The sequence below is a fragment of the Pteropus alecto genome, unplaced genomic scaffold, assembly GCF_000325575.1.
Source record: "Pteropus alecto unplaced genomic scaffold, ASM32557v1 scaffold3, whole genome shotgun sequence".
Taxonomy (NCBI): Eukaryota; Metazoa; Chordata; class Mammalia; order Chiroptera; family Pteropodidae; genus Pteropus; species Pteropus alecto.
Genome location: NW_006442484.1, coordinates 32071528 through 32094617, shown reverse-complemented (window position 1 = coordinate 32094617; position 23090 = coordinate 32071528). Strand labels below are relative to the sequence as shown.

Sequence of the window (23090 nt, the reverse complement as noted above, 5' to 3'; positions counted from 1 at the left end):
AAATCTATTATAAAACTGTGTGATAGTTAAGGAAACAAATCATGCAAGCATTAACTATGGCATGACTAGTTAATATACAAATGAATTGATATACAATGTATTTTGCCCTTAGAATCAATCGTTTCAGTGACTAGTTGCTTATGGAAACAGGAAACATGGGAGACAAAGGTACCAGAGATGATTCTGAGTTTGATAGCCTGGCTTTAAAAGCCAATTAACCAAAGCTTAATTTGTGTTTGTAAATGACAGTACAGTTCAGTCTTAGGCATGTGGAGTGTGATATATCAGTGGGATATACAGGTGGAGGTGTCCAAAACACACTACTACCTCTGTGAGGATAATCTCCTAGGAAATCTATATATGGCTTTTATTTATATATTCCATCAAGACAAAGACAACCTGTCTAGTCCTGAACACATTATGATCCCTTACCACAAACCACCTTTACTTTTCCACTGTCCCATTTTGGTTAATGACATTTTCATTTCCAAAACTCCCTTTCTATTATGTATGGGTTATTTTCAATTCCTCTTTCTCCTTTGATGCTCAGATTTACTTAGGCACCAAATCTTATTATTTTTCTTCTATAGTGTCTCTCACTTCCACATATCTTATGCCTCTTGTAACTCTACTGCTTAATTCTGGTCTTTATTGTTTATAGCTTAATAACCACCTACTAACAGGACCCTTGCCTCCAGTCTTTTTCCTAACAACCTACAGAGATACCCTTCCTAAACCCTATATTGATCTTGTCACTTTCTCACAAACTATCACTGATTTTCTGTCATCGACAAGAGAAAGTTAAAATTCCTTAATATTATAATATTTATAATGTACCTATTCTAGCATTCTCTTTGGCCAAACTGATCTATTTAACACCTGGGAACCTATTTTCTCTCTCTCAGCCATGCCTCATTGCCTGCGATTTTATTGGAGTATATAAAGGGTGAAAGATAAGTTTATAGAAACACCTTGAAATGTGTTACATCTTCTATAAACAGAAGAGAAGGGCTTGGTGGGCTCCAATCACAGACCTGAAGTCTAAGGAAGGGAAGAAAAAGAGAAAAGAGGAGGTAATGAGGAAGAAGAGATAGAAGAGAATGTAAAGAAAGAGATGCATAGGAGTTAATCAGGAATGACACATATATCAGATTTCTAAATAATAATCTTTATAAACTTATTTATTTATTTCAATGCCTACAGCACTTGGTATTCCTAGGTGGTCTCCCATCCAAGTACTAACCATGCCTGACCCTGCTTAGCTTCCAAGATCACACGAGATTGGGCACATTCAGGGTGGCATGGCTGTAGACAATCTTCATAAATTTAAAAGTGGTTACACTCTCATCTCTGATCTTCTCAATGGTGGAAACCAGATCTTGGGTCTCTTTATCTCCCAGCACCCAGCACAAAGGCTGGAATGTGGATGCTGCTCAGTAAATAATTCTTAAATAAATTGTCAGCAATTGATTTGTCTTCTTCAGTTAAAAGATCTCAGTTCGTTCTCTGTCTCCTTAGGTTGTATTTTATAACTATAAAGATTTCTTTTGCTTTCCATGTGCCTTTTCCAAGATGTCCAGAACAATATTGAGAAGGAAAAAAAAAAAAGCACTCTAAAAACAGTTTTAAAATATGATATATAATGAGAAAATTGATTTACTCTAAATAGTCTTATTTTTTCAGTACATTTCCAGAATCATACTTGACTCTGTCTTGTCTCCAGCTTGTGAGCAACTTTAACCATTCATTCTTTCCAGCAACAATCATTCATTGTTAGTCATTGCCCTTGCTACACTGGTATAATGTGTCCCTCTTAATAAGCATATTACTCTGTGCTAGTTACTAATGAAGTTCATTCTTCTTGCTTCCACCTCTTCTCCATCTTGCCAGGCCATTTGGAATTCTAATCCTGTCCTGGATGCTAGCCTTCCTAACTGACGATGGGTGTCATCTGCTAACAGCATGTATCATCTGTCAGCTTTAGAAGCTTATTTTCTGTTCTATCCATGTAAATCATTGATGAAATATTAAAGAATCAGTCCCAGGATGGAGTCCTGTGGGACAAGATTTCTAACATCCCTGAGTTTGACCTGAGTGCCATTGATAAACTCGTTGTAAGACTACTTATCACAGTGTGTGGATTGAAGGAAGTCTTGGAAAAGATAATCAAAAGTCTTCCTGAGGCCAAAGAGGCATGGGAAAGTTTAGGGAGAAGCCTAACATACTGACTATGTACTCTTTTGCTAGATACCTTATGTATTTTAATTAAATTAATCCTTTCACAACTCTGTATGGCAGTATAGGATATAGTAGTAAACACCATGTATCCTAAGTTTGGACTGCTCGAGGTTGATTTATTCCATCACTTTCTAGCTGTCTGTCCTTCGCAAGATATTGAAATTCTCTGCATTTTAGTTTTATCATCTGAAATATAGAACTCACCTCAGAGGATTGTTTTAAGGATTCCATTGCATATGAAGTACTTAAATAGTGCCTGGTACATAGTGACTCTTCTATAAATTTTAGCTATTATTATGATTATCCCACGTTCAAGTTGAGGAAACTAAGGCTGGTATGTATTGGAGCCAAAATTTGAAGTCCAGGGGTGTCAGATTCCAACTCTTAAGCTCTTACTGCTCTACTGGGCTGACTTTTAAATTTGAATCCCACATATTTCCAAAAGAGACTTCAGATGAACCTGGCTGTAGTAATCAGAAATGCAGATTATATTAAAACTTCATAATTTAAGCCAATATTTTTTTGGTGGGGAGGTGTTTATATTTGATTAAAATCTTTTTAGAAGACAAACCATTTTATAAGAAAAAAATCAATCTAAATTTAAAATAAAAATGATAGGATCTTAGATTTGAAAAACTATAGGGATCATCTAGTTTAAACTACTAAATATTAAGAGACTCTTTTGGTGTTTTATCTTTTTAATGTTTTCTAATTACATAGTGGTGAATGCTCAGAGTAGAAAACTTGGGAAAACCCCAAGAAGCCTAAAGGAGGAAAATCACCCATAATTCAAACACTAATGGTAATCACTATTAAGGTTTTCATGTATGTACTCTGTAGTGTTATTTTTCCATACATAAATTTTTTTTACAAAGTGGTGTTGCAGTACATATGCTATTTTAGTAACTCAAACACTAATGGTAATCACTATTAAGGTTTTCAATATGTACTCTGTAGTGTTATTTTTCCATATATAATTTTTTTTTACAAAGTGGTATTGCAGTACATATGCTATTTTAGTAATCTGCTTTTTTAAACTTAGTAATAGATTATAGGCATTTTCCATGTCGTTATTTTATTGATTTTTAACATCTGTAAAATCTGTTTAAAAAATAAATCATAGAGAGTGCCATGAATAATATAACTAATCCCCTATTGTTGGACATTTAGCTTGATTCTATTTTCTTTCCTACTATTATAAATAAAACTGTCATGAAGAGCCTTGTATTATGTTGTTGCATAATTCTCTCATTATGCACAAATTCTTTTTATCCTTAACAGATGGTTAGCCAGCCTCTGTTTGATCACTTCCAGTAACAGGGAGCTCACTTCTTTGCCAGACAGCTCATTCCATTTATGGACAACTCTAATTGTTAGAAAGTTCTTTATTTTTAACCAAAATCTGTTCCTCTTAACTTACACTCGTTGATTCTAGTTTTGTGGTCTGGAATTACCCAAAGCAATCTTTCCTTTTTATACTTGGCAGCCCATCAAATGCTTGAAAAATGCCATAATAAAACTCCCTAAGTATTCTCTCCCTGAAGATAAATATCCATACTTATGATTCTTACAATAAAAAAGAATGAGGAATTGGTAGCAATAGGGGGTTCCTCATGAAAGATAAATTTGGTAACATCATATTTCCCTTTTTGCTTTGGCCTCCTGGAAGCTCAGAGCCTTATTGGTTGCCCCATCTTTATAACAGTATGATCTTATCAGCTGCATGTATATGCACTATCTTTTTCCTTAGGTTTGATCATTGTATTTTGCCTATATTTTTCCTGGCTATTATTTTCTCCTTTTTTTTTATTTATTGAAATATATCCCTGTAAACTCTGTACCTCTTTAGTTCAAGGTCTATTATAATTTTCTCTATTTCCTTTAGTCATGTTTTTGTATAAAATTAGTGCATCACTTTTGTTCCTTCTCATGATTTCAGTATACACACCTGTCTTTTACTCCCAGAAGCTACCAGAACAAGGGAATAGTTTTAATTCCCTGCTCCTTTTCTCTGGTAAAGAAGCTTAATGGACTGGGAGGATAGAACATAATCTTCATCCTCCTGAATCGTTAATAGTTTCTACAAATTGTCAGTAACTCCTCTGTCATCCAGCAGCACTATTTTCTACTCTTAAAAAAAAATTAAGGCACATAACTCACCAGCCCTCACATCGATGGTTAACGAGAGTGTGCCACCACAGGGTTGACAACCCTCTCCATGCCTATGTGAGGATGGGACTCTTCCCTGCAGCACCTCTGAGAGGATGATGGTATTATCCTCATTTTACCGTAAGGGAACAAATGCTCTGAGAGGTAAGACTTGCATCCAGGTCCCGTACCTCTGAATCCGAGAACCTATCTCTGCCCCTACAGTGCACTGACTTCAGAAGAGCTGAAGGACTGACCTAGGCCGCGAGGATTCCACTACCGTTGGACAGGAGGCAGGCGACTCTGCATGTTTCTCCTTTTATTTGGAAATCCAGCTCTGATTATCCTCTTCCCACAGAGAGAAACGTGGTGGCTGCCAGTTGCATATGGCTTGACGAAGATAGGAGAGGACATAAAGACGGCCCCCCTCCTCCTTGTGCTCCCAGATGGGAATCAAGCAGATTGTTTTCTATTTGGAGGAAGTGGATGTGAGAAACCTAAGGCAGCAGGCAAACCTCAAGTGGGTGAGAATAAAAACCACTCTCCTGACCCCCATGTGAGCTTCTGCCTAGAGGAGCCAGGTATGAAGGCACCAGGGCTGTCTGCGGGCCAGAGGACTAGAATGGATCTGCCCCAGGAGCTTCCTTCCTGAACGTCCCCTCCTGAAGAGAGGCTGAGATTGCCCTCAGCTCCCTGGAAGACCTCCGCTGCTGGCAGGCTGGCCTAGTGTAACAGCTCAGAGTTGAAACCCTCTTAAAAATAGCTCTGTTCCTGTCTGGGTTTGGCAACTCACACTTGAAAAGCTCTTTATTCTTTATAATGAACAGAGAGCAGAGACTTTTCATTGAAAAAGAAGAGCTATAACACAAAATAAAGACAGACTGAGGGTAGTTATTCTTTTGAAGCGGTGGACAGAGAGGGCTTCAGCACTCAGCTTTCACAGGTATCAACCCTTTCGTAGGATTATTCCTGGAAAAGAGGCGTGGAGAGGCTTTTGAGCAGCTCTTGCTGTCAAAAGCGTGTGTGTGGCAGGCAGTATTTCAGGTGACAGTACTATCTAGAGACCAGCAGAGCAACCCTGGGATTGAAATTTTAATCTAATTAATTGACTAAAGAAGGACAAGACCCAAAATAAAGGCTTACTCTTTGCTATCCAGACAGCTAAGGCTTGCACCCATACCCTCAAAGGTCTGAGAAGGACTGAAAGCAAAAGGGTGGGAGTGGGAGGTCAGGAAGCTGATGCCTATCTACCTTGATGGGAAAAAATCACTGTTCCATGTGTGCTGGAAAATCTCATCTGTCAGAGAGGCCAGATTCCTCAAGTATGTCTTTCCCAGAAAGAAAAAGGAATTCTGATAGAGAAATGAGGTAAAGCTCTTAGTTTACAATGTCAAATCTTATTTCAAAGTAATATGTTTTCTTTAAATCAAATGAAATTCAACTCTCAGGATCTCATTGAGCTGGTGAGAAATTCATTCTCAGCTATTATTCGGGTCTCTTCCTCTGGTCCAAATATAAGTGCTGTGAGGCATATGTGTTGCATAGGAAAGCAGGGTAAAATATCTGAATTAGGCAGGGTAATTAAAGCTAGTTATTAGGCGAAGAAACTCCAGGTCACAGTATCTTAAGGTAAGAAGTTTATTTCTTTCTCACACATAGTCTAATGTAGATCTACCGGTCAGAAACCCATCCCAGGCAGCTCTGCTCAAGCGTTAATTCAAGTATCTAAGTTCTTTCCAGCAAGGGCTCTTCCAGTCACCCTCTGGGCTGTGCAGTACTTTGCTTCCTGCCGCTCAGACCAGAAAGAGATTGGAAGTGGCAATGGAGAGATCATGAGGACATTTTTAAGAGCCAGACCTGGAAGTGGTGTACATAACTTCAGCCCGTCTTTCATCAGCCAGACTCAGTCACTTGGCTCTACTTAGAAGAAGGGGGGCGCTGACAGAGAAATGGAGTTGACCTGTATGCCTCGGAAGAAGAGGTAAAAAAGATATCGATGAAACTTAGCAATTTCTACCAAGTAGCTAATCTTCAGGCCACATGTCCACAAGTCTTTTTTTCTGTTATTCTCTCTGTTCACCCCACATCATCCATAGGAGCCTGGTGCTCTCTTGCTGTGGGATTAAGTGAGGCTGGAAGCCATACCTTCTGTGGTCTTGCCACTTCTCTTGGTAAAGGGCATTATAGACCCATCAAATACTAACCCTTCTCTCTCTGGGGAAAATCTTTCTCTCTCCTTTTCTCTGATCTTCCTAGTATAAGCTTTCCAACATGCTCGGCCTTTCACAGAAGATAAGAAGCAAAGTTAGCCTGAAACAGCTTCAGCTTCAGCCAACCAATGGCCGCACCACCTTCTTTGCATGAAGGCAGGAGAAAAATACAGACAACATAATACAAATCAATATTTCAATAAGTCATCATGCCACCAAAGTGCATGAGCCCCCTTCACATTCATGAGACATTTGACCTAAGACCTTCACAAACTTTCAAATTCAAGAATGTCACCTTTTTTTTTTTTTAAGATCTTTTTTATTCTCATCACCACAATGGGAAATAGCCTTTTTTTAAACATTATTTTCATAAAGATATAGAAGTCATAATCACCTTGATGAGATAAAGAGTAAGAACACAGCACACAGAGTTGAGATGAGGATGTTGGGCATCTGACGAGGTTGACACTAGCTGGGCAAGCTGATGCCACTTACCATTATGAGAGTTGGCCAGAGCCACATGACTCAGCAACCAATTCTTACTGACCATGTATCTCTAAATCTCTCATAGACAGTTGAAAACTTGGAGTGACACTTGCTGTTGTTTATTTTAATTTTCCCAAGAAGTAAGATTTGGTAGGCATTCACCTGATGGTTTTAAGTTCAAGTCTCTGGATTTTGGATATTCTATTCCATGGTACTGAAGAAATTCAACTGCCATTAAATAGCCACAGAAATCTCAGAAGAATTGGGGCTCTTATCTTGACTTCAAAAGACAAGATATGGAGAAGTAGTCTGATTTTCAGTAAGGGGTAAAAGTGGGAATCATGGAAACTACAAATGTGTAACTTGGAGGCTGATTCATTTCGATACTCATCTTGATTTTACTAATAAACAGATAATTTATAACTTTTAAAAAGAACATAATAATTGCTATGAACTGAATGCTTATGTTCTCCCCAATATTAATATTTCCAATGTGATAGTATTTGGACATTGGGCCTTTGGATGGTAATTAGGTCATGAGGGTACCGCAGTCATGATGGGATTAGTGCCCTTATTAAGAAGAGACATGGTAGCCAGCTCTCTCTCTCTCTCTTTCTCTCCATCTCCCTCTATCTCTCCCTCTCCCTCTCCCTCTCCTTCTCTCCTTCCTTTCCTCTCCCTCTCTCCCATCTCTATGAGAGGACATAATGAAAGCACTAACTAAAACCTGACCATGCTAGCACCATAATCTTAGCCTTCCCAACCTCCAGAACTGTTGTTTTATGATAGCAGCTCAATCAATAATAAACTAAATCAATAATCACTTCAAAGCATAATCATTTTGCTCAAAATAAGTCATAACAAACTCATTTCATTTCCCTTTTCAGTTGTACTATTAAATTGTCAGATTAGGAGAATATCATATACCTGCTTTAATCTTCATTATGTTGAAAAACTCGTTAGTAATATATTTTGATGGATTTAAACCCGTTAAACAATAAAACATAGAGTGTTGTTTAAGATTCGGCTTTGGGAATGGTTAATTAACAACACATTGCTTTTACTTGTCTAAATTCTAAAGCAGTGGATAAATAAACTCAGGTGTCAACCTGATAGAGAAAAACAAAATCTCAGCTTTGTTTTTGGTAAAACTGATGGGAGACTGTGGACAATATGTCCCCTACTAGTTCTTAATATTACAACCTTCACACAGGTAAGCTTCCTATCTAGTCATGGGTACAGCTGGACTACTGTGAGCTCCCCCTAGAGGGCAGCTCAGTGCTTGGTGGAGGAAGAGGGTTCATGTATCCTGAGCAAAGACAACTTCAGAAAACTCAGAGAGGACTTGGTTTGGCATTTTTAGTGCCTTCTCCTGAATTCACCAATCTCCAGACTTGGTTGGAGGTAGAGGGAGTGGACTATAAGTGGTAGAAGCTACCTGACATTTCTGATAAGGCAGAAGTTATTTTACCAGCCAACTTAGGAAGGCATGGAGAGAGATTGATTGCCTACTTCTGGCAAACAATGAGGGAACCTAGAGTCAATCTTCTCTTCTTGCTGTTGTTTCAATCAACATTTTGCTGTTTGACTCATACAGAGATATAGAAGGAATGTATATCCAATCTATGCTGGAATCTCCTAGATACAATCGAAAAGCAATAAATATCGAGGACTTTATTTAGGTTAAAATGTTTTAAAAAGAAAACTATATATACAATGCAATTGCTCAGATATAGGGCAGAAACAGACAACTTTGACCCCAAATTATATCAAAATGTTTTCGGGGCTTTAGTTCATCTGAACTTAATATGACAACTATTATATGTCTGCTAAAAATGTTAATGCTGTCTCCAGCTGCATTTGTTCAATAAATGATTGCATAGAGTGTATTCCATGACAGATACTATGCTGGGTCCTGGGAGTTGATGGTGGCACAACATTCGGAGTAATCTCTCCAGTGACGTGCACATACTTTAGCAGCGGCATTAAAAAATTAAAATGAAGCATGGTGGGTGGAAACTTAGTTCTGTTTCTTCAGGATTCCATGAGGCAAAATCTACTAACCCATGAAAACAATATTTGAGTATTGTATGGATAAGAATCATTTTACTTGGAAATGCCAGAAATGCAGATATAACTAGCTTAAACAATAAGAAAATTTAGTGTATTTTATTTTTTAAAATCCAAAGGTAGAGCAAACATATTATAGTTGGAGCTGGAATTTCTTTGCTCTTCTTTTAACTCTTTCGACCTCTCAGTGGAGGCTTTTTGTTCAGACTGACTCCTCCTGTGGTTAGAAGATGGCTACCATCGGTCCTGGGACAAAATACATCTTCATTCGAAAGTCTCTCCTCCAACCATCGAACAAAAGTTCTCGCCTTTAGTCTAACTAGGCTAATCTGTATCATGTGCCCTTCCCTGGTCCAACAGGGTCTAGAATAATACTGTGCACTGATTGGCTTATGCCTAAATTCTGGAACCAATCACTTGCAAAGGGATCATTACAGAGTTACCATGATTGGCTTGAGTTGAGAATATAGTTAGTTTTCTGAGACATTTGAAAGATGGAGGGCTTTTATAAATAACATCCAGGTTCCATTTAAAGAAGGAAATTCATGGGAATGGATGCTAAAGAGGTAACCAGAGAAAGAGGAAGTTCTTATTGGATGAATAGGTTTGGGGAAGAGAAGCTTGGCACCTTTTTTTTCTTTCAGGAAAACCTGTCTTCCGGTGGTCATGCCTTTCCATATGTGGTTATAGTTGTAACTCTTACCCTCAAAACCTTGCATAATGGTGTATATTAAATTGTCCCGCTTCTCTGTATCTAACTGTGTCAGATGAAGTCAATTAGATGGACGGTTAATGGGAAAACTTATTGTGGTCAAGGTCCAAGTTCTACTCTCCAATCTATGTTTACTGGAAATTAAAATGACCTTTCGATCTTCATCACTTGGATTCCTGTGTCTATTTCTAATTAATTCAGAACCAGTAAGAGGCATGATTATCACCCCTAAAAATCTCAACAAGTGTGCCCTTAGGAGCAAGGTAGCATGTACAGGATTCTGAGAATTCTGACACACAGAGGAAATGTAGAGTTCAATATTGAGACATTCAGCTGCCACCAGATATGTAGATATATCAGATATTCAGAGAGTTCAAAGGCTGCAAATTTTCACAGGCATAGCTATGGAGAAGGCTGCTCTACTCGTAATAAGAACCCTGTCTTAGAATTAGTCACACACAGACTGAATGACAATCTTTCATATATGTTTTAAAATTAATTCTGCACATTTGGAAAATTGGGCACAGTTATTTCTATAGTATAATCCAACTTTTAGTTCTGTGTAGTCCTGTTTTATAGATATTTTAAACCTGTGGTTTTCAAACTGTGGTCCCTGGAGCTCATCAACATCACCTGGGAAATTGTTAGAAATGCAAATTGTCAGGTCCCACCCTAGATGTCTCGTCATTGATTGAATTGTGTCCCCAAAAAGATATGTTGAGGGCTTAAACCCCAAACCATGAGAATGTGAAATAGGGTCAATGCAGTTGTAATTAGCTAAGTTAAGATGAAGTCATACTAGAGTAGGGTAGGCCCTTAATCCAATATGACTTTTGTCCTTATAAGAAGAGACAGATCAGATACAGAGACACAGATATACGAGAGGAAAATGCCACATGAAGGTGGATGCAGAAATTGGCATTATGCAGCTTCAAGTAGAGTCACCAAAAATTGCCAGCAAACCACCAGAAGCTAGGAAGAATTCTTACCTATTTGAGGAAGATTTCAGAAGGAGCGTGGCCCTGCCAACACCTTGATTTCAGACTTCTTGCCTCCAGACCTGAGAGAGAAAATAAATTTCTCCTATTTTATACCACCCAGTTTGAGGTAATTTGTTACAGCAGCCTTAGGAAACGAATATACCTACTGAATCAGAAATTCTCATACTGATGCCCAGCAATCTGTGTTTAATAAGCCCTCCATATGACTCTGATGTATGCTGAAATTTGAGAACCACTGATTTCTATTCTAGATCTAAATCAATGCCTCTCACTCTGCTATGCATGTGAATAAATTTAAGATTTTGTTAAAACATAGATTCTGATGCAAGGGATCTGTGCTAGAGCCTGAGATCCTGCATTCTCAATAAGCTCCTATGTGATGTCATACTGCTGGTCCAACGACCAGACTTTGAGTAGCAAGTGTCTAGATCAGTACTGTCCAATAGAACTTTCTGTGATGAAAATGTCCTATAGCTATGCTGCCCTATAAGAAATTCGCTAGCCACATGTAGCCATTAAACACTTAAAATGTGGTTATTCTGAAAACTGAATTTTAAAAATTTTATTTGCTTTTAATTGACTTGAATTTATGTAGCCACATGTATTAGACAACACAGGTCATCATCTCCTTGCTCCTAGACTTAAATGCCATGTCTTGGAAAGCTTGCAGGGCTCTCGATGTTTGTTCATCTGAATTATTTGTATTTTTTTGTAGTCAAGACTGGTAGTGGTGTGCCCTGTGCAATAATATGTGTGCTCAATAGTATGTTAGGAGCCACTGGAGATCATAAAATAGATCATAAGTTCTTTGCCCTTAAAGAACTTCCTGCTTATAGCCAACTCTTATTGTATTTCTACCAGTTTCCGCCAAGCCTGAAAGCATTAGTTCAATGTTAAGGGGGTTTGGGAGGGTTAAATGAAGCAATGATTAGAAGAGATGATGCTTGGCAGGGGCTTTTTTTTAATCTCAAGGCTACCAGATTTTGTTCATGGAATTTGAGAACATGAGTGATTTGCATATGTTGCATAAATTTGCATCTTGTATTCAAGAGCCCTGACTCCAAGTCTATGAAGCACAATTTAATTAATTAGTAGAACCTACTAGCGTTGTATTCAGAACAGAATTCAGGGCATAACACACATGAAAGAGCTAGCTGTTGACAACAATTCAGGAGATTTCAGCCGAGGTCCCGAGACAAAAAAAAAGGAGAAGGGGTTCATGGTGGAAGGGGAAGGAGGTATGAGGAGCTTTGTTATCCTTCCTGACCCTGCCTTCTATGCACCTCAAGCCTTTGTGTATTGGGCGGTTTATTTTCTACAAACACCGCTAGGTCAAATGAAGTTCCACAAATGAATGGAATTATGCCTTTTGTGCCAGCTAGTGTCTGTTTCCTTGTCTTTGGCATACTCCACCCCTCTTGCCTTGCTTCTTTGCCTACCACTGAATTCTGCATGAGTCTTAGCAGGTAGTTTTTAAAGAGGAAAGATGAAGTAAAAGAGAGGATGCTAGGCCCAGGGAATAGGAAGTTAAATAACATAGGATCCTTGTCATTAAGGAGCTCAACGCTGCAGCAGGGGAGAGGGACAGATGAGCAGTAACTATCATACTGTGTGTGAAGAGAAATCATGTCCTAGGAAGAAGAGGGCCCAGAGGAGACAGAGATAAACTCTGCTCATGTGGAGGGGTGGGAGGAAAGTTTTCACACAGGAGGAGCTTAAAGAAAGAGAAGGACTGTGGGTGGGATAGTGGATTCCAGGCAGAGAGAACAGCATGTGCTGAAACAGCATGGTGTGTTTAGCAAACTGTGAGTATCACTAAGTGTGAAGGGGAGGAGGGAGGTCAGGGAGCAGTACAAAATCCAGACCTGCCTATAAATGCTTTATTAACTTGCTTTCAAGAGCAAAGGGAGTGTAACTAAAATAGGGCACTTTGGTCTACCTCACCTAGAAATGAAACCATGCCAGAAATCCAAACAGAAAGCCTAAGAGATCTTTCCCCTAGGACCAAAGTCATCCCCTCCTAGCATCTCCACCTATGCTTAATGTACATCTGCCATTAACCGTTCCTATATACGCCCCTCTCTAAGAGAACCTGAGTTCTTTTATGACCCTAGTTGACTAGAAACAAGCACCTATATAATATAAGCTCTGTTTTGCTGCCCATAACTAAATGTAACCCTGCCTCCCCTTACTGGGTGGCTTACAGAAATCAGTTAGACAGAGATGAAGGATCCAGAAATGATCATGCTAACTATCTGGAAGATTCCTCTCAGGTTACCCCACTTCTTCATTGTGTTGGTATTTACTCCCTCTTTTGGAACCTCAGAATCAAATGTGGTACCTATATGCAGGCCCAGACATACCGCAGATTCATCTGGTTCTCCCAGTGGCCAAATCTGAGAGCCACAGATCTCCCCATGGCTGCTGAGTTTAAGAATAGAGACTTAGTGCTACCCTCTGCCTGGCCCATGTAAGTTGACTGTATGGGAGCACCGGCTTCCATCTCTCATTGATTTACTAAACATTTTAGGAAAACACAAAGCATAGAGCATGCAATAAGGAACACTCATATACCTGCTCCTCTATTTAAGAAATAAAACATTTCAAGATCACTTGAAGCTTTTGTGTATCCCTCTACAATCACATTCCCTTCCTTCCTCTCCAGAAGTAATTATTATCCTGAATGTGGTGTTTATCATACCAAATACTTGTCTTTATATGGTTACTATGGTATATTGTGTTTTAAACATATCCTGGTAAATGTTTAAAAACTGGCTCTCCTAGGGGAGAGGAAAAAAAAAAAAACCAAAAAACCTGATGTAAAGCATGTGCCAGTTTCATGGTGTAAATATTCCCACAATGGCTACTTTCAAGTCACCACATGATGTCAGTGAACATGGGGTTGGGAAGAGATGAGCCCAATAGATGTGAGCTTCAGCACCCTTCTGATTTCTTATATTGCTCTATATGTCCCGCAGTAACTTGATTTTTTTCCCCTCAACATTATTATATTTCTGATTTATTCATGTTGATACAGGTATTCCTAGGATTTTTCACTTCCACTGCTATATAGGATTGATTGCATTAAAATTTATTTTTCTTTTCGATGGACATTTAGTTCGCTCTCAATATTTTGACTCTTAAAAATAATGCCGTAGAAATCATTTTTGAATGTACTTTGTGGTGCCCTAGTGCAAAAGACTCCAAATCTCGGAATGGAACTACCAGGTCTTAGGTATGCAGTGTTTCAACATGACTAGATTTTGCTGGGTTTTTCTCCTAAGTAGCTGTAATGATTTACCCTCCCACTAGCAGTGTCTCTTTACCTCCATTTTCTTCTACTCTTAGTTTTGACAGATGTTACTGAATGAACTGTGTCTCCCTCAAAATTCACATGAGAAGCCCCAACCTCCAATGTGATTATATTTGGAGAGAAAGTCTTTAAGAAGGAAATTAAGGTTAAATGAGGCCATAAGGGTGAGGCCCTAATCTGATAGAAGCGGTGTTCTTATAAGACGAAGAAGGGACACCAGAGCTCTCTCTCTCCACTCATGCACAGAGGAAAGACCTGTGAGGCCACAGTGAGAAGGCGGTGGTCTATAAACCAGAGAGCCCTCACCAGCAACCGAATTTGCTGGCACCTTGATCACGGACTTCTAGCTGACAAAACTGTGAGAAAATAAATGTCTATAGTTTAAATCACCCAGTCTGTGGTTTTTGTTATGGCAACCCAAGCAGACTAACACAACAGACTTTAATTTTTGCCTTTAAACAGATGCAGTTTTCTTTTCTTTTATTTTTAGAAAATCTTTGTTTCTTCATAATCAAACCACAACTCTTAGTTAGTTTGAAGAAACTCTCAAACTTAATAATTCACTTATTTACTTCTTCCCAACTTCTTCCCTCTGCTCCACTCAGGCTCATTTTCTCAGACTTCCCGAACATACCATGCTCAGTCTCATCTCTGGACCTTGCCCAGAATATCCTGCCTTCTTCCCTGATAGTGTACAAATCCTACCCACTTTTTAATACACAATTCAAATCCCAGTTTTTAAGAGTTAGGATTCCCGGTTCAAATGGAAGAAAATCCAAACCAAAAGTTTATAGGCATGAAGTGTAAATCTGGTTTCAGGAAGAACAGAGAGCTTGTCACGGGGATGCCATGGACCCAAACAGTGCTATTTGGTCCCTCTTCTCATGTCTGGTCTCCACCTCACCCTCCCTTGAACTTATTCTCTCCTTCTATAAACATCCTTCTTCTAAACTAAGGGGCTGACACAGGGCCATAGAAATCTCCAAACTTACATTATCCTCTCTATGCATAACCCACAAAAAAAGAGCTTTTCTCCCCTCCTCCCAATTTACAATACCCGGGAGGGGGAAATTTTTCTTTGGCTTGATTTGAATCAAGTGCCATTCCTTTGTTCAAACATTCTGGCTAAAAGATTGTGATATAGCGATAGCCAAGGCTGGGGCATATGCCCACATCTGTAGCCACAATAGGTTTGCATTGTTGTTATAATCACATTATATTGTGTCTGGCAAACCTGCTAAAACCACATAGTGGGCAGAAGATCAAATCCCCTAAAGAAGAGATCTTGATAAACTCAAGCAATATTATCTACCCCATGCCCGGTCCATGAAGCCATTCCTATTTCTCTAGCCCTCATTGCTCCTCTCCACTTCTGAACTGATACTGCATTTAGAGTATCTATCACTTATCAAGTATCTTGTGTTTCCTGCTAAGTTACATTTTTGTCGAAGTTAGGAATCATGTGTTCACTTTCTGTGTACCCTTTGTAGCCCATGACAGAGAACAGAGCATAAGAGGCAACTGATTCTTTGGACCTGTGGCCTGCTATTTGTAAGGGGACAGATCTTTTAAATCCATTGTCGTATTGACTTCAGTAGCAGTTTTAACTCAGATTAGAATTTTGATGTTATAATGAGATTCTGGAGATAATAACACTGCCAAAACTCTGTATGATGTATTGCAATTTAGGAAACACTTTTACATTCTACGATCCTTACAGCTGGACAGAAGGCAGGTGCTATCCCCACTTTATAGATGAAGAAACTGAGGCTCAGAGTGGTTAAGTGTCTTGCTTAAAGTAGACCAGCTGTTAAGTGGCAGAAACGAATTTGCCACATTTTGACTGGGCTTTGGGAGCCAAGCTTTCTGTCACAGCCCTTAGTGAGGGCTGAGTGCCGCGGGAGGTGTGATGAGGAACTCTTCTGGAGACAGCTCTCCGGGGGCTGCCCTCAAGAAGCTCTGATCGCCTTTCCATTATACGAAGGGTCCATGAATGGATCCGGTCTATGGAAACCGTCTACATTTGGGCACTTGCCACCTTGAACATGTGTTTGAAGCCTGGAACCAAAGCATCTTTGTGGCCCCGGACATTACTGAGGAGAGAGATTCAGCCCACATTTAAATGCCAGATGATAGAAGCAAGTGGCCAAGCAGTGCGGGCATTTTTGCCAAGTTGGCATGGGAGCAAGTGTGACTAAGCCAATGGGACTAGAGGTGGCAAACAATTTGTGTCTGGTTGGAACCAAGCTCTGTGTTGGTGATAACACTTCCAGAACAAGCGAGGGTGACCATAAACCTGTGTTCCAAGGAGCCCTCGCTGTAAGGGAATGAACTGCACACACTTCTGTTATTTAACAGAAATCCACCAATGAAGCCCATCTTTCAACCTCAGCAAGAACAGAAATGTGGGCAATGTCATTGCCAGGCCTTCTCTGCCTGCTGCTAGCCCAGCAGAAGCTTGTAAAGGCAGAACTTCAAGGCCCAGACGTCTTGTTTCTGTTGCTTTTGCCAGAGAGTTGCTCCAGAGGAGGTTTGCATTGTGTTATAATCACATGCTTTGGAAAATGATAGTTAAGAGTCTGTTAGCATTTCCACCCCAAACCTCATATTTTCAGCTGCTCACAGTGACTCAAATATAAGAATTCTCTTTCGGCTGAAATTTGGCACACAGGGTCTCAGGCCCAGCTGGGGAGCAATTTCAACCTTTTTTGGGACCGGATTTCAATAACATCCATTTGGCTGTTTTTGAATAACAGCAGAAGCACAACAGAAGAGAAGTTAGCATTTTTAGAGCAATGTGTTGCCATTATGTGACTCAAAAACTGGTACTGGGGTTGGGGGGGCGGGACGGGGAACCCACCCTAGCAAGTTTCAATAAACCCTGGCAGGTGATTAGCCTCTGAGTGGACTGAGCATGTATACTATTTTCTTAAATCTATATTAAACAACATGCTAGTCTGTTGTTCAGAACAGAAGAATGATTTTGTTTAATAACATATTGTGTTTTTGAAAAGCAAAGTTGACTCAGGAATAATGACACACACCAGTGGATACTGAATTTCTACTACACCCACTCCTTGGTGCAATTGAGGCAGTGGTAAATTGTAGGATGCAACTGAGTTCTCAAATGTTCAGGGAAGAGTTGCAAAAGGGCAGGGGATAGGAAGAGGGAGGCAGCACCAGGACCACGAGGATGCGAGGAATATTGCTGGTGATCTAATATCAGTGACCCAAGGTCTGGCCCTTCCTTCTGGAAGGAAAAAGACATCAGAACTAAGATCCAGTTCTCCCCGTCTCTGCTCCCTAAGGACAACTCATCAAATTACAAATTACAGATTCCAAAAAAGCAAAATGATACCAAACATTTTTTAATGACATATTTCAGGAAAAAAAGGAAGGCATAGAGAATAATATAACACATACCCATGTACCCAGTACTCAGTATATGAAATAAAACATTGCAAATACAATTAAAGTCCCCTCTGTTTATTTATCAGCTTTTTTTTTTTGATTTTTTTTTCTCAAAATGAAAATTTTCTAAGCATGTATACTATTTTCTTAAATCTATATTAAACAACATGCTAGTCTGTTGTTCAGAACAGAAGAATGATTTTGTTTAATAACATATTGTGTTTTTGAAAAGCAAAGTTGACTCAGGAATAATGACACACACCAGTGGATACTGAATTTCTACTACACCCACTCCTTGGTGCAATTGAGGCAGTGGTAAATTGTAGGATGCAACTGAGTTCTCAAATGTTCAGGGAAGAGTTGCAAAAGGGCAGGGGATAGGAAGAGGGAGGCAGCACCAGGACCACGAGGATGCGAGGAATATTGCTGGTGATCTAATATCAGTGACCCAAGGTCTGGCCCTTCCTTCTGGAAGGAAAAAGACATCAGAACTAAGATCCAGTTCTCCCCGTCTCTGCTCCCTAAGGACAACTCATCAAATTACAAATTACAGATTCCAAAAAAGCAAAATGATACCAAACATTTTTTAATGACATATTTCAGGAAAAAAAGGAAGGCATAGAGAATAATATAACACATACCCATGTACCCAGTACTCAGTATATGAAATAAAACATTGCAAATACAATTAAAGTCCCCTCTGTTTATTTATCAGCTTTTTTTTTTATGATTTTCTTGTCTCAATATGAAGATTTACTATTATCCTCTTTATATAGAATGTTAGGGCTCCAGCTTCTATTTCATGGAAGTAATTATCTATTATTCTTCTTCCCCTTCCTTCTACATTATTAGAATTTATCTAAATTCTTTTTAAATGTATGCTTTTCTGCCTCCAGAAGTTCATAGGTTCTACGACTGGACGGTAGTCACCTATATTGAGGTTGGGAACTTGAGATTCAAAAGCACTTTTTTTGGTTAAAGTCAGATGAAGACAATTTTCCTCAAAATGATGACCTAGCATACCTTAAGAACTTTCTGGCTGTTCTATTATTGAAACAGATGCCCAGAGCGTCTAAATTCCGTCTTCTGCATGCTTTCTGCCATACCAACTGCCCTCTTCTGCAGTTTAGGAAAACTACCTACTGACATGGCCATCAGTCCCAATCCTTATGTGTTCATCAACACCTTTGCAAATAGGAAACTTGACTTATAAGCATCTTGAGTCTGTGTGAGCTACCTCAACTTCTCTGCTGATCTCCTAACCATGACCCTGGGGAGAGCTGCTAACCAGACTATAAAGTGGCCAATTCTAAGACTTGGAGAGACATTTGACCCAACAAGTCCCAATGCAGCAGGCTGTAGAAATCCTTGTAGTTCCCTCTCTAGAAGCCATCCTGCACCTATTCCTGGTTCATAGACCCTTGATTTTTTTTTCAAGTATCAGGTAGCCACGGGCTTTGAGGAAACTGGACCCCTCTCAGGGCCAGGGCAAGAAACAGCACTGCATGCTGGGTAAGAATCTGGGCTCATTATTCCCTCATTTAGTAGCTGTGTGACTTTAGTAAATGACTAAAACTCTGTGTCTCAGTTTGAGTCCTCTTGTTACAGATTGTTACAGCTAACATGCTGGGTTTGACAGAGTTTATAAAAACAAAAAGTCTGGGAACTTGTTAATGTTGAGTCACTGAATTAGCCAACCATGGAATATAAACTCCCTGAAGGCAGGACTTTTTGTCTGCTTTGTTCACTCAAGCATCTCTAGCACCTAAAACAGTGCCTGGCACATAATAGGTGCTAAATAAATATTGACTGAATTGAATCGACTTGAATCCCAGACTCATCAAATTTCAGACAAGACTTTTTATTTATGTAAGATAATAAATATCTTCTTACTTATAGCCAAAAGAATCGCGATACACAGAAACCATTTGTCTAGACAATACTATTCTTTTCTTGGAAATGTCCTTTCACACCTAAACAAACATAGTTATGATGGGAGCTAAGTTATTATGGTGTGACTTTAGGGCCATGGTTAATTCTTTCAGGGGTAACTGACTCAATCTGGTCCAATCATAGTCCTTCCCCAGGAATTTGGAATTAGACAAGGAGATTCAAGTTCAGTCTTGTTGCTCTTTGAAATGAAAGATATGTGAACTTGTGCTATGGTGGCAGCTGTATTTCCTGTGTGTACTCATGAGCACTACAAACAGATTAGCAGTTAGCAAGAGGATAGAATGAAGCAGATGGATGGAGAAACGAAGACAAAGGATAGATATAGAATGCTCGTGGTATTTAAGTGTGGTTCCAGTTGTTTTGGAGACCCACCTATATTCCAGTTATTGGGATCTTGGAAACATGTAAATTTTTCTTTAATAAACAAGTCCCCTTTTTCCTTAAGCGGTTTTGAGTTAGGCCTCCACTACTTGCAAAGAAAAGGTCCTACGAGTTTTTTGTTTTAATTATAGCTCTGAATTCTGAGCAAACTGCACCTCGCTCTCTATAACATATATATTCCTGAAGATGAAAACTTTTATATAAAGTAGAAACTCTGAGGGACAAATATAACCCAAAACATAACCATAAACCTTTGGAAACTTACATCAAGCGCAAACTATATGAGGCCAGTTGTCTCAAGTCTACCTTTAAGCCATCTTTTACAACCTTTCCAATCTAACCCTCCTTCTTTGTTCATAGAAACATGGTGACCAATCTAGGATTCTTCAAGTTTTACAATTGTGTGGTCCACCACTATCCCCTGGTTCTTTCAGGTGGCACACTTCATAACTGGAAAGTCTTTCTATTTCTAGCTGTTCAGTACTTAACTCTTGCAGTTTTGGTTTTTTGTTTTGTTTTGTTTGTTTCGTTTTTTATTAGTTTCAAATAATTTCATGGTTTTGTTTTTACATTTTCCTGGGACTTCAATGTATAATTCCAAGAACTAAGTATCTCTATCAACCTGAAACTGTTGTTGGGTTCCATGTTGATAATTTTTTATTAGACCACATGAATTATCTGGTCTAAGACCAAGACTCATTTCTGCAGCTGCCTGCATATCTGTAAGTTCTGATATACCCTTTATTATTGTCTGCTTTCCATTGCATGTTGTCAGAGGCCTGGGGACTGCATTTGTTTGAATTTCGTTTGTAGGGCTCTAAGCAGTGTGTGGCTTGGAACACAGAAAACATTACTTTCATCAAACTAGATTCGGGGAGTTATGAAAAATAATATGATGAGAGAGATTTGAGCCCAGGAATAGGTACTCAATTTCATATTCAACTCCTGGCTAAGAAAGATTATTTTAAATGTTCCCACACAAAACTACCTTTCAATGCTTTGATCTGAAACCTACTCACAGGATGGTTATTTCCTTGCAAGTACTTGTTATTTAGTTATCTGTTTAAATATTGAGTTTTTACATTGAATTTTTAGAATTGTTCACCATACATTCTTACTCTTTAAAATGTATTCCCATATTTCTCCTCCCTCTGTACACACACACACACACGCACACACGCACACACACGCACACACACATAGGTGTTCATTTGAAAAATCAGGCCTTAAGGCTGGATCTATACTTGGCCAACATCTTCAAGGTCACTGGTGTTACTTCTTGCCTCTGCTGTGTGAGAGCCAAAGAAAGTGAGTCATCAGGGTGAATAATGCCTCTGTAACACTACCAGATTGTGTTTGTCTCCACTTCAAAGCTCTTAGTTTTAAAAGAATAGTATTTCTCCATCCCGCCCACCCAAACAGCGGTCTGGATAACTGAGAGGCAATGGTTAGATGAATAGCAGCATCATTTCCATAGGATTGACTCTGCTCACTCCCCACCCCATCCCCCCAAAAACCTAGCAGTACCCCTTATGGAAATTCTTAGGCCAAATTCTTTTCTTTCTTTTTCTTTTCTTCAATTCACTTTCCTTCCTTCCTTCCTTTCGTCCTTTCGTCCTTCCTTCCTTCCTCCTTCTTTCCTTCTTTTCTTCCTCCCTCCTTTCTCTTCTTTTCCTCCCTTTTTTCCTCTCATTTTTTCCCTTTCTTTCCTTTTTTTTCTTCTTTTCTTTTTGCCTCACCTAGGATTATAATTACACCTTTCTTGATCAGTGTTCAGTCACTTCTTGTCCCTTTAACGCTTTATTTTCTTCTCCATCCTAAAAGGCATTGTGACTTTGAGTTTTCCTCCCCGCCCCCTCAAAAAAAAGAGAGAGAGAGAGAAAATAAAATAAAAGAAGGGAAGAGAGGAGAGGAGAGACTAGGGGAAGGGAGGAGGGGAGGGGAGGGGAGGAAGAAAGACTTTATACTGTAGAATCTAGTCCCACTTCCAGAGCACTTTCATGACTCCTCTTGCAAGGACTCTATTTTAAAAGTCATGTGCCTTTCATAGAACTACAATGCAGAGTGGCCACGATGAAAAGAATAATGGCAGAACTTCCATTTTTGAGAACCTAAGTAAGGTGCCAGGTGCTTTATACACATATTTTATTAAATTCTCAGGACTAAAATAAGCCTCGAAATCTTTTTTACACATGAGTAAAGTGAGGTATTAGGGTGAATACCTCATCAGGGTGATATTGCCAAAGGAGAGATACTGAATTACTTGCCTAAGGTCATAGTCAATAAGCAGGAAGGGGAAAAATATTTAACTCTGTATGATGCCAAGATCCATGCTTTTTTGCTCAGCTTCTTAGATGAGAAAAAAAAGATATTAACCAGTCTCAAATTCCTAGTTTTTCCATGCTTTTCATTTCTTGATGCCAATTTATGGAATAACTTGAAAGAGTATACTTTTCTTTGATCAGTCCAATGTTACTTCAGCCCAAAACACCTCCTCATTGTATCTGATGGTATTTAGAAATATCTTTCCTACACAAGTGGGTAACATATCTTAGACATTTTGCCAATCCTTCTTCATGTCCTGTATGTGCTAATCAAAGTTCCTATACATCTAGGGTAATGATATAATTAATCATCCAAACTGAGACACTTTCGATAATGAAAAGGAATGCTATTAATAACTATTTGGGGCAAACCTGGGCTGCCTCAGCCAAAGTAGAATATATGGCCACCCTCTTAAGACAAACTATTACCAAGCTAATGCCTCCTATGGACAAAGAGAGTATGGATAGTCGAGCCTTAACTAAACACTATGCAAAACAAGAGAACAGAAGTTGTAGGGAGAGAAGCTAGAATTGCCAGACCCAAACCTCTGACTCCCAAGCAATTGCTGCATTTCTGGGCCAGGCCATGTGTGGTTGGAGAGGAATGATAGCTGTAAATGACTTACAATTAGAAATATCATGTCCCTATTCCTTAAGGAGATAATTCTCAAACTTCAGTGTGCTTAAGATTTACCATCATTTTTATTTAAAATGAGGATCCCTAACCTCCATACCTTAGAGATATTGAAAATACAGTCTGAGGTAAGCTGAGGAAACTGCATTTTAACAACCTCCCATGGGGATTTTGATCTAGGTAATTTACAAACTGCCCTGGCAAGGAAA

General features: G+C 39.2%; 1 pseudogene; it reads right to left on the bottom strand.

The window, feature by feature from the left end:
• Positions 1-1194: 1194 nt before the first annotated feature.
• Positions 1195-1313, bottom strand: LOC112470403 (annotated as a pseudogene).
• Positions 1314-23090: the final 21777 nt, after the last annotated feature.